At 34.1% G+C, this 9,055-nt stretch overlaps 1 protein-coding gene across 1 annotated transcript in view; it reads right to left on the bottom strand.

Annotated features, from left to right (window-relative positions):
- ABCD2 (ATP binding cassette subfamily D member 2) overlaps positions 1–9,055 on the bottom strand; it is a 64,666-nt gene that overhangs the window by 31,490 nt on the left and 24,121 nt on the right. The window lies entirely within an intron of this gene.

The following is a 9,055-nucleotide window of genomic DNA, read 5'->3' as shown; positions in this document are numbered from 1 at the left end:
AATAGATGGGACTACAGGCGCCCACCACCAAGCCTGGCTAGATTTTGGTATTTTTTTAGTAGAGACGGGGTTTCACCGTGTTAGCCAGGATGGTCTCGATCTCCTGACCTCGTGATCCGCCCATCTCGGCCTCCCAAAGTGCTGTGATTACAGGCTTGAGCCACCGCGCCTGGCCAATTTTCTGTATTTTTAGTAGAGACGGGGTTTCACCATGTTAGCCAGGATGGTCTTGATCTCCTGACCTCGTGTTCTGCCCACCTTGGCCCCCCAAAGTGCTGGGATTATAGGCGTGAGCCACTGCGCCCGGCCCTATCCGAGGTATTGTTATTTAAATAATGTAGCAAATTACAAAAATTGCTCACTTTGAAAACTGATGTGAATGAGAATGTTGATGAATATATAAAAATATTCATAAGCTTATATATTTATGGAGGACTCATCAAATGTTGTTTTATTAAAGTTCAATTTTCTGTCAATTATTGTTTTATGATCATGTGAAATGGTGAAAATAATACATTCTATATATGTTTGATGTACATAGCAACTAACGACACAGGGTATTATTAATATAATGATTTTAAAATATTATTATAATGTTTAAGCCACCACTGAATTCTCTGGGGAGACTGTGTCAAGAAAATTCGGGATGACATTTACTCAATTTGAAAACACAAGGAAATGGAGGACCCTATATCCAATGTTTATATAATTAATTTGCATGTAATTCTCTTTCCAGCTCAAAGGTCTGGAATTTAACATTTTGAGTCAGTTCGTTTCTGTAGTCCTACCAAAGTTATACATAATAGATAAGCACTCAAAGTACCCTTTACTAAACTTTCCTTTCTAGATATATAGACCTATTCAGGTAATCTTCTAAATATTTCAGGTAGATCGATTACCACGTCAGAATGTTACTGGCTCACTGGCTCTGGCTCATTAAAAAGGAGCTCATGCAACATATCTAAAATAAGCAACAGAAGAAATGGTCAGATTGCTCCTAATTAGTAGCTTTCAAAAAAGAAACATTGACTATTTTTAATTTACTTTCTATAAGTAAAACCCAGAATCATCTCTATATGTTATGGAAAAGAAAGCAGAATAAATCCATAGGTGTCACAGATCATTTAACAAATAATCCTTATTTAAGCAATTATAATAATTGTTTTTTCTTGGGAATCTAAAATTCTTTCAAATTTATACAGAGTTAAAATTCAATTACAATAGTAAAATTATTTGAGATAAAATTCATTCCCCATGATTATGGTATTTTTATAGTTGTGTTACTAATGTCTCAAGGTACTTTTATACTTTGCATTATATTCCCACTTTTCTGCATTAACATTTAAGTAATCTGACAGTGATGACTTTTTTGGTAAAACATGTTGATGTTTGTTAGAGTTACTTTTTTATTATTCTCTAAGACAAAGCTACAAAGAAGGGGAAAGCATTGAGAAGTGTTAGTTATATCTTTGTGCTTGGAGCCTCTGAATGACACAAAATTCTAAATATTTCTTAAGTTGAGAGCAAAAGGCCAACTCAAATCCAGAGGAGAAAAGTGTAACATGAAAGGTCTATATGCAGAGGAAACAAAATTCTTAAAATAATAATACATAATTTAATTGGAACAATATTGATAAAAATTTTTCAACAATGTTAACTGTATTTAAGGCATGAGATGTGTTAAGTTTAAGAATAATGTACCACTAAGTACTGCTATGTTGTCATAGCAATAAGAAGTTAGCAATCTGAAAGGCATAAAATTTAGCTATCAATAATTCATGCTGAAAATATACATGCTGGAACCAATCATGGCATCAGGTTTTTTCATGCATAGAAATAACTAGATTTGGGTCATTTATAACATTCTTTAAAAAAAATGTGGTAATAAGAAATATTCAAGTGAAAATAGACATTTACTATTACTTAAATTATATCTTTTGGATAAGCTATTTCTAGGTTCCAAAACAGAGATGAGAATAGCCTCTTAAGAGCAGGGAAAAGGTTTATTTCCAAGTAAAAAAAATAATATTAGGCCAGGTGCAGTGTCTCATGCCTGTAATCCCAGTACTTTGGGAAGCCAAGGTGGGTGAATCACCTGAGGTCAGGAATTTGAAACCAGCCTGCTCAATATGGTGAAACCCGTCTCTACTAAAAATACAAAAATTAGCCATGTGTGGTGGGTGGCACACACCTGTAATTCCAGCTACTTGGGAGGCTGAGGCACGAAAATCTCTTGAACCCTGAGGACAGAGGTTGCAGTGAGCCAAGATTGTGACACTGCACTCCAACCTGGGTAATAGATTGATATACTGTCTCAATAAATAAATAAATAAATAAATAAATAAATAAATAAAATTAGTGGAAGAATTATTAAAGTATTGCTAAGCTGTTAAAAATGCAAATTCTCTAAAAGTCAACTTTAAGAGTATTTATCATTATATCAGATTATCATTTAAATTGCTGATATTTGACCTATACAAATTGCAGTTCCATATGGTTTAATGTAATAATACTCATAAAATGAGAAAAACTTTTGAGTGAGAAGGGAGCTGTTTGCATTATTAGTTTTATAAATGAGCCCTCAGAAAGTTAAAGATTTTAAAATGTATCTTTAGCATTTTTCCAAGCAATAGAAAGCTATGGAAATTTGTGTTTACATTTATAGATCTATTTTAAAAGATTTTAAAACTGAACTGTACCAACTACTACACAGGAGGAACTAAAATGTACAAGCTATATTTCTGTCAACTGACTGCCCAAAGATATTTATACAAAGGTAACCTGGCTGTAAGTCTAACAGTCAGAAAGCAAGGAATAGAAGTCAATTTGCTACAGCAATGCTACTAAACCTTCCTTGTGGTTAAAATAATTTTCTAAAAAAGGACATGTTAAATGACAGATATTTATCCTCATCATAAAGAGGATTTTGCAACATACCTACTGTAAGCAGCAAAATAAATAGATCGCTCATAATTAGCGTAAGGTAGCAGACTGACTTGGCAGTAGAAACCAAATCTATGGAGACGTTCATTCATTCATTCAATCACTTATCAGATATTTATTGCACAATTACGATATATTTACTAGGATCCTGCCAGTGCTATACAGAGACATGTGGATGCCTTTTCTAGCTTTTAATCTATAAAAGTTTGTTCAACAGTGACTCAACATGGGCAAAGTCTGTTCCAGTACAACCCCTATTCCCCAAACCAGATTTCTTTGCTTTGAGGGCAGCAAGACAATGGATGTGTAACCTACATATACATTGGCACAGTACATAGGTATAGAGTTCTGTGAGAAGTTCTGGATTAAGCCACATCACATTCCTCCTTTATTCCAGTGGCTTTTATAGACCCGTATTCCACTCAGCCAGTGGTCTGCTAACCTGCCTCTTTCTTAAATAAACACACTCCTTGTCCTCAAGAGGTGCACCCTGTTTGCCTCTTGGCAGCTAGATATTCGTTAAGAATCTACAGGTCCAAAAGCTAGAGACCTATAGGAAAAATGAGATTAAGATATTTAAAAAGGCATTCCCCAGATTCTTGCTTATATCCTTTTCCAGACCACATCCTCATTTTAAAATCTGAGATCTTGGATAAAAGAAAAAAAGCAAGGATCTTACTGAGAATACTTTACCAGCACCCTTTCTGTCCTCCATAGAGAAAAGAGGCAAATCAGTTCTTCTGACCTAATCTCATGTGCTTTCTAGTTAATAGTCATCATCTGGTTTTATATGTGTGGGTTAAACAATGTTGATATATAAAATAGAGTTCCCTGATCCCTACAAAGAAGAAATCTTGGATTTGGAAGTCATTCATATAGAAACAATAGAAAATGGAACGTCATAGTTTTTATTTTTTTGGCTTATTTTTATGTTTATTCTTTTGAAATAGCATCTCACTCTATTGCCCAGGCCAGAGTGCAGTGGTACAGTCATGGCTCACTGCAGCCTCAATTTCCCAGACTCAAGCAATCTTCCCACCTCAGCCTCTTAAGTCGCTGAGACTACAGCAAGTACCACCATGCCCAGCTAGTTTTTTATTGTTTGTATTGATAGGGTCCCCCTTTGTTGCCAGGGCTAATCTGAACTCCTGGCCTCAAGTGATTATCCAACCTCAGCCTCCCAAAGGGCTGGGATTACAGGCATGAGCCACCAGGCCCAACCCAGAACTTCATATTTTAAAATATCCAAAAGGCTTATTTGGTGCAAGTACTTCTTAGTGCACAGGACAGTTGTGTCAATGTATCAAACCCTTTCTGCAGAACTTCCTGAAACAAAACACAGTCTTCACTCTGTTGCAAGAAACAATCTCTTTTTTTGATGACGTAAAGGGTAAGTCACGATCTTTTTATGCCATAATGCATCCTGAAAATTAAGGTTTGCTTGTTTTATATCTCAACAACAATTCTAATTTAAAATTAAGGGACTATTTTGAAAATTCTTTAAAATTTATAGATAAATGAATTTTAGAAGGATAGGAAAGAGTAGAGAATATAATTCAATTTGAAAATGAATTGAACACCATTACATTTTTTAAAATTTCACTTTCATATGAGAAGATAGCTTCCTTCACCTTAACATATCTGAATGATGGCCAAGTACCTATGCTAAAATATATGTTAAAATTGACTTAATTGCCCTGTACATCCAGGATTGTGAGGACCTCTGCCTCCAAACCACAGTTTGATATTAGTACAGATCAGCACACCAAGAAAACAACGTTAGCTGGCAATACTTGCAAGGTCAGGATAAAGAGTAGTAATTTTTCATACACATGCCCCTGTTGATACCAATAAGGCAAAATGACTTTAGGGTAAGGCACACCTGAGTTCATATTCTAGCTCCAGCATTTATCCACTGGAGGACTTAAACCTCTTTTTCTCACAAAATAGGGATACTAATACCAACTTTATGGGTTGTCCTACAGAAAAATAAGAAACTTACATAATATATGTAGAATTGTGACTAGCACACACTAATTGTTTGACACATTGTTAATTATAAAAAATAACAATACCCTAGAGATGCTCAATCCTGGTTCAAGATGCCCAGGACCCATCAGTTATCTCAAGAGGTCACAACATTCTCAGGATAAAATAAATTTTAATTCACATAATTTTTAAAACACACACACTATATCATTAAAGGGAAGAAGCGGAAATGCCATCAAAGAAAATATGGATATCAAATAAAGATATCAAAGAAAACATTAATATACTAGTACTTGTAAAGGCTGAGATTTCATGTTATAGCTCTTCTTCCTTAGAAAAACAGTTGAAGAATACAATGGCCACGTACAGTGGCTCATGCATTTAATCCCAGCTCTTTGGGAGGCCAATGCGGGTGGATCACTTGAGGCCAGGAGTTCAAGACCAGCCTGGCCAACATGGTGAAACCCCGACTCTACTAAAAACACAAAAATTATCTGGGTTTGGTGGTGGGTGCCTGTAATCCCAGCTACTTGGGAAGCTGAGGTGGGATGATCACTTGAGGCCAGGAGTTCAAGATTAGGCCTGGCAACATAGGAATACCCTGTCAGTACAAATAATAAAAAATTAGTCGTGCATGGTGGTACCATGGTGAACCCAGGAGGTGGAGGCTGCAGTGAGCTGAGATTGCGCCACTGCACTCCAGCCTGGGTGACAGAGTGACGCTCTGTCTCAAAAAAAGAAAAGAAAAAAGAAAACGGTTGAAGAATACAGACATTTTTGAAAAGTGAAGACAAATTATGAAGAAAGATATTTTGTTATTCCTCAGAAAGTCGGGAAAGTAATAGAGACTTTATTATGATTATCTGAGAAAATATTTAAGATAAAAAACAGTAGGGTTTTTTCATCATAAGAAGATGCTTAAAGATGATAATCTTATTAATCTGAAAATGACAGGCAGTGAGTACAGAAGATTTGTATTCAAAGACTTGGTATAGTCTAACTCTGGCTCTGAAATTCCATATAATGCTAAGTAAAGTCTATAATCCCTTTGAAATTCAATTTAATTACTTAAAAATACTCTATTTAGCATAACTTATGCAGAGAATAATTAATATATATTATTCATGCATAACAAGATAGAAATAAAGTTATTATCTATATTTAATTTCCTATACAATCTAATTAGTGATATTACCATTCCTGCTTACAATCAAATTTAAGACTTTTATGTTGCATAAAATGTTTTTATGTTGCATAAAACTTTAAAATGTGATTCATAACTTTATTTATTAAGTAGTATTTATATTTAATCAAGGAGATTAAGTAACATGGTACTTGAGCATACAACCCTGGGAATGAAGTAGTAGTTAATAGCCAGAAGTAAACAAATATTGAGCTGATAAGTAAAATGTTACTCATAATTTCAGAACATCTTCTGTAAAAAGGAAACAAAAAATAATGAGTGTTGAGGATGCAAAAGCTACCGTCATCTTTTATTATGCTTTTTCAGAAGCAATTTAACATATAAAATTGTGTCACTTACTTCTAGAGAGCAGATTGAGCTCCTTAGCGAGAGACTGGGAAAATGGCAAACATCCAAAGTACTAAAAAACCTTAAAAAATTAAATCAAAGAACTTCAGCTAAAAGAAACAGCGCAGCAATGAGTAAGGACCAAGAGGATGAGCACTATTATTTCCAGTATGTACTGATGACTTCTTATTAGTGGGGATGAGTCTAATAAATGCTTTCTTTTCTCAGCATGATGTGTTAGAGGAGAGTGGGAAAGAACGGTATGCTATCCAAAAGTGTCCAGAAAAACAAAAACTTCTGCTTACTTGAATCTGTGGTATTTCTTACCTATTTAGAAATTTGAGAAACTGATGCAATCCAATCCATGGCAACTGTTCAAATCCTGAGTTACTTTCAAAACTCAGGTCAAATTGACACACTGTTCTATTGTTTCCTCATTTTGAACATCCATAGCATTTCTTGCCTTTCTTGAGGCACTTGTTTCTGGTTTTTATTTCAGTTAGTTGAATGTTTTATTTATAACTAAATGATACATAAACATCATAATGAGACTATATCCTAATTATTGTCTATCCTAAAAGACTAAATGAAAAAAATTGTATTTCTCTGACATGAAGCATAATACTCCAGCTATTTCTCCCCCTTTTTTCTTTTTCTTTCTTTTAAAAAAACATTTGATCAGACTTAATTCTATACTTATAATCCTTCTTTCACTTTCCTAACCTTTTGCTTCTCAGACTCCAAAGTCATGGATGGGCAGAAGTTTATACAAGTTACCTTTTTGTACACCATTATGGGAAGCCTGAATCTATTTCAGATCTTGTGGGCCTTAGTATTTGGGCCTGTATAGTAAGTTTGAATAGTAAGAATTATGATTAAAATTTCTTTTTCAAGATATTTCTGCCAAGGAAGGGTAGGTAGTAAGAGCATAAGTGTTAGAATTACATGATGGGCTGGTGCCCATGTGGAATTGTTTCCAGGACCCCAGAAAACACCAAAATCCACAGATGCCTTTATATAAAATGGCCATAGTACTTGCACATAACCTACACACATCCCCTTATATACTTTAAATCATGTTTAGATTACTTGTAATACCTAACACAATACTAATACTATGCATTGGTTTTCTGTTTGTATGATTTTTTATTGTTATGTTGTTGTTTTTAGTGTTTATTTTTAAAATATTTTTTATTCACGGTGGGTTGAATCCAAAGATGTGGAAGCTGCAGATACAGAGGCTCGACTGTAATGTGATGTATGCAAATTATCTTCTGGAGTATTATGTTTAAAAACTAGTACAAAAGAAAGCAAGATTTTGCTCTGAGCAAAATATATTTTGTCAGCAAATATCTATCATCATCTAACTTTCTTCCTTCCCTCCCTTCCTCTGTTGCTTCTCTCCCACTCTCTCTACTCCCAACTCCCACTAAATATTCCAATTTATTATTTTGGTGATTGTTAGCATACTATAAAATTTTGTTAGCAGGTGAACAAAATAAACAAATAAAAGGGTGGGTTTAGGGCTTTCATGGATGAAGACAGAAACTTACTAGGGGATTAGGAAGTAACAAATAGACTATAAATTAGTGGATTTGTGAAAGTGAGAGCAGTGGATCGCAAATCTCTCCTTAGGGATTGGGAAGACAGATAAACTGCAACAAGAATTGACAGAAGAAATTCAGGATCTATGTCCAAATGAAAGACTTTTCCTGAGGTCAGGTATGGCTAATATAGGAGAGAGCAGTGGGTTTCAGTCATCAGCTTAAGGAGTACATTCACATGGCTCAGAAACTCAAACAGCCTAAAATTTCCAGAATACTCATTTAAAGTATTAGCTGAGAAATACTAAGCATTTTAACATACACCATTCCATAGATTTAGAATGGTTAATCTACATTTTGATGAAACATTTCTTTCCAAAAATGTATCTGATGCTCCACTAATGATCATATGTCATCATTAATAAAGATAGGATAAGGGGAAGCTGTTTTGAAACTAATTTATCTGCCAACGGTTTTTTTGTGTGTGTATTTTTCAACGAAAGCCAAGATTTTCTTTTATCTGGTTCTCATTATTAACACTGCTGAAATACTACATAACACTAGCTGGGAAAACATTGAGGTGGTTTCATAATTTCTTAGGAATTCAGGTTTCCAAGCTTATGAACTGAGCTATAGCAGCATCCTTTGTGAAGATTTGGCTAAAATAATAAATTGCCTAATATAGTTAATTAGAACTTTTCCTTAGTGGTTCACTTCTTTCTTCTGTGCACTACATGACATCATTATAAATCTACTTTTACAAAATATACTCTATTTTTCTTCCATGGAAGTAACAATTAACATACATTCTGATCAATCCATAAAGAGATTCATCCTCTACCCAGAAGTCTTTCAATCACAAAAAGTGAACACAGGCAGATTATTGTAAAGGTCTGTTTTATGACTTGTGAAGTTCATACATAAGTCTCAATTCTATATTGAAATTTTTTTTTTTTTTTGCTGCTAAACTAGTAGTTAACTTATATTCAATTATTATGAATTAACGCAATAAATTAGATTATATATAAATACATAATATATTTTAATA

This window comes from Rhinopithecus bieti, unplaced genomic scaffold (genome assembly GCF_001698545.2).
Source record: "Rhinopithecus bieti isolate Rb0 unplaced genomic scaffold, ASM169854v2 scaffold_64174, whole genome shotgun sequence".
NCBI classification, from domain to species: domain Eukaryota; kingdom Metazoa; phylum Chordata; class Mammalia; order Primates; family Cercopithecidae; genus Rhinopithecus; species Rhinopithecus bieti.
The sequence above is the reverse complement of the archived record's forward strand: the minus strand, read 5'-3'. Positions and strand labels throughout refer to the sequence as shown.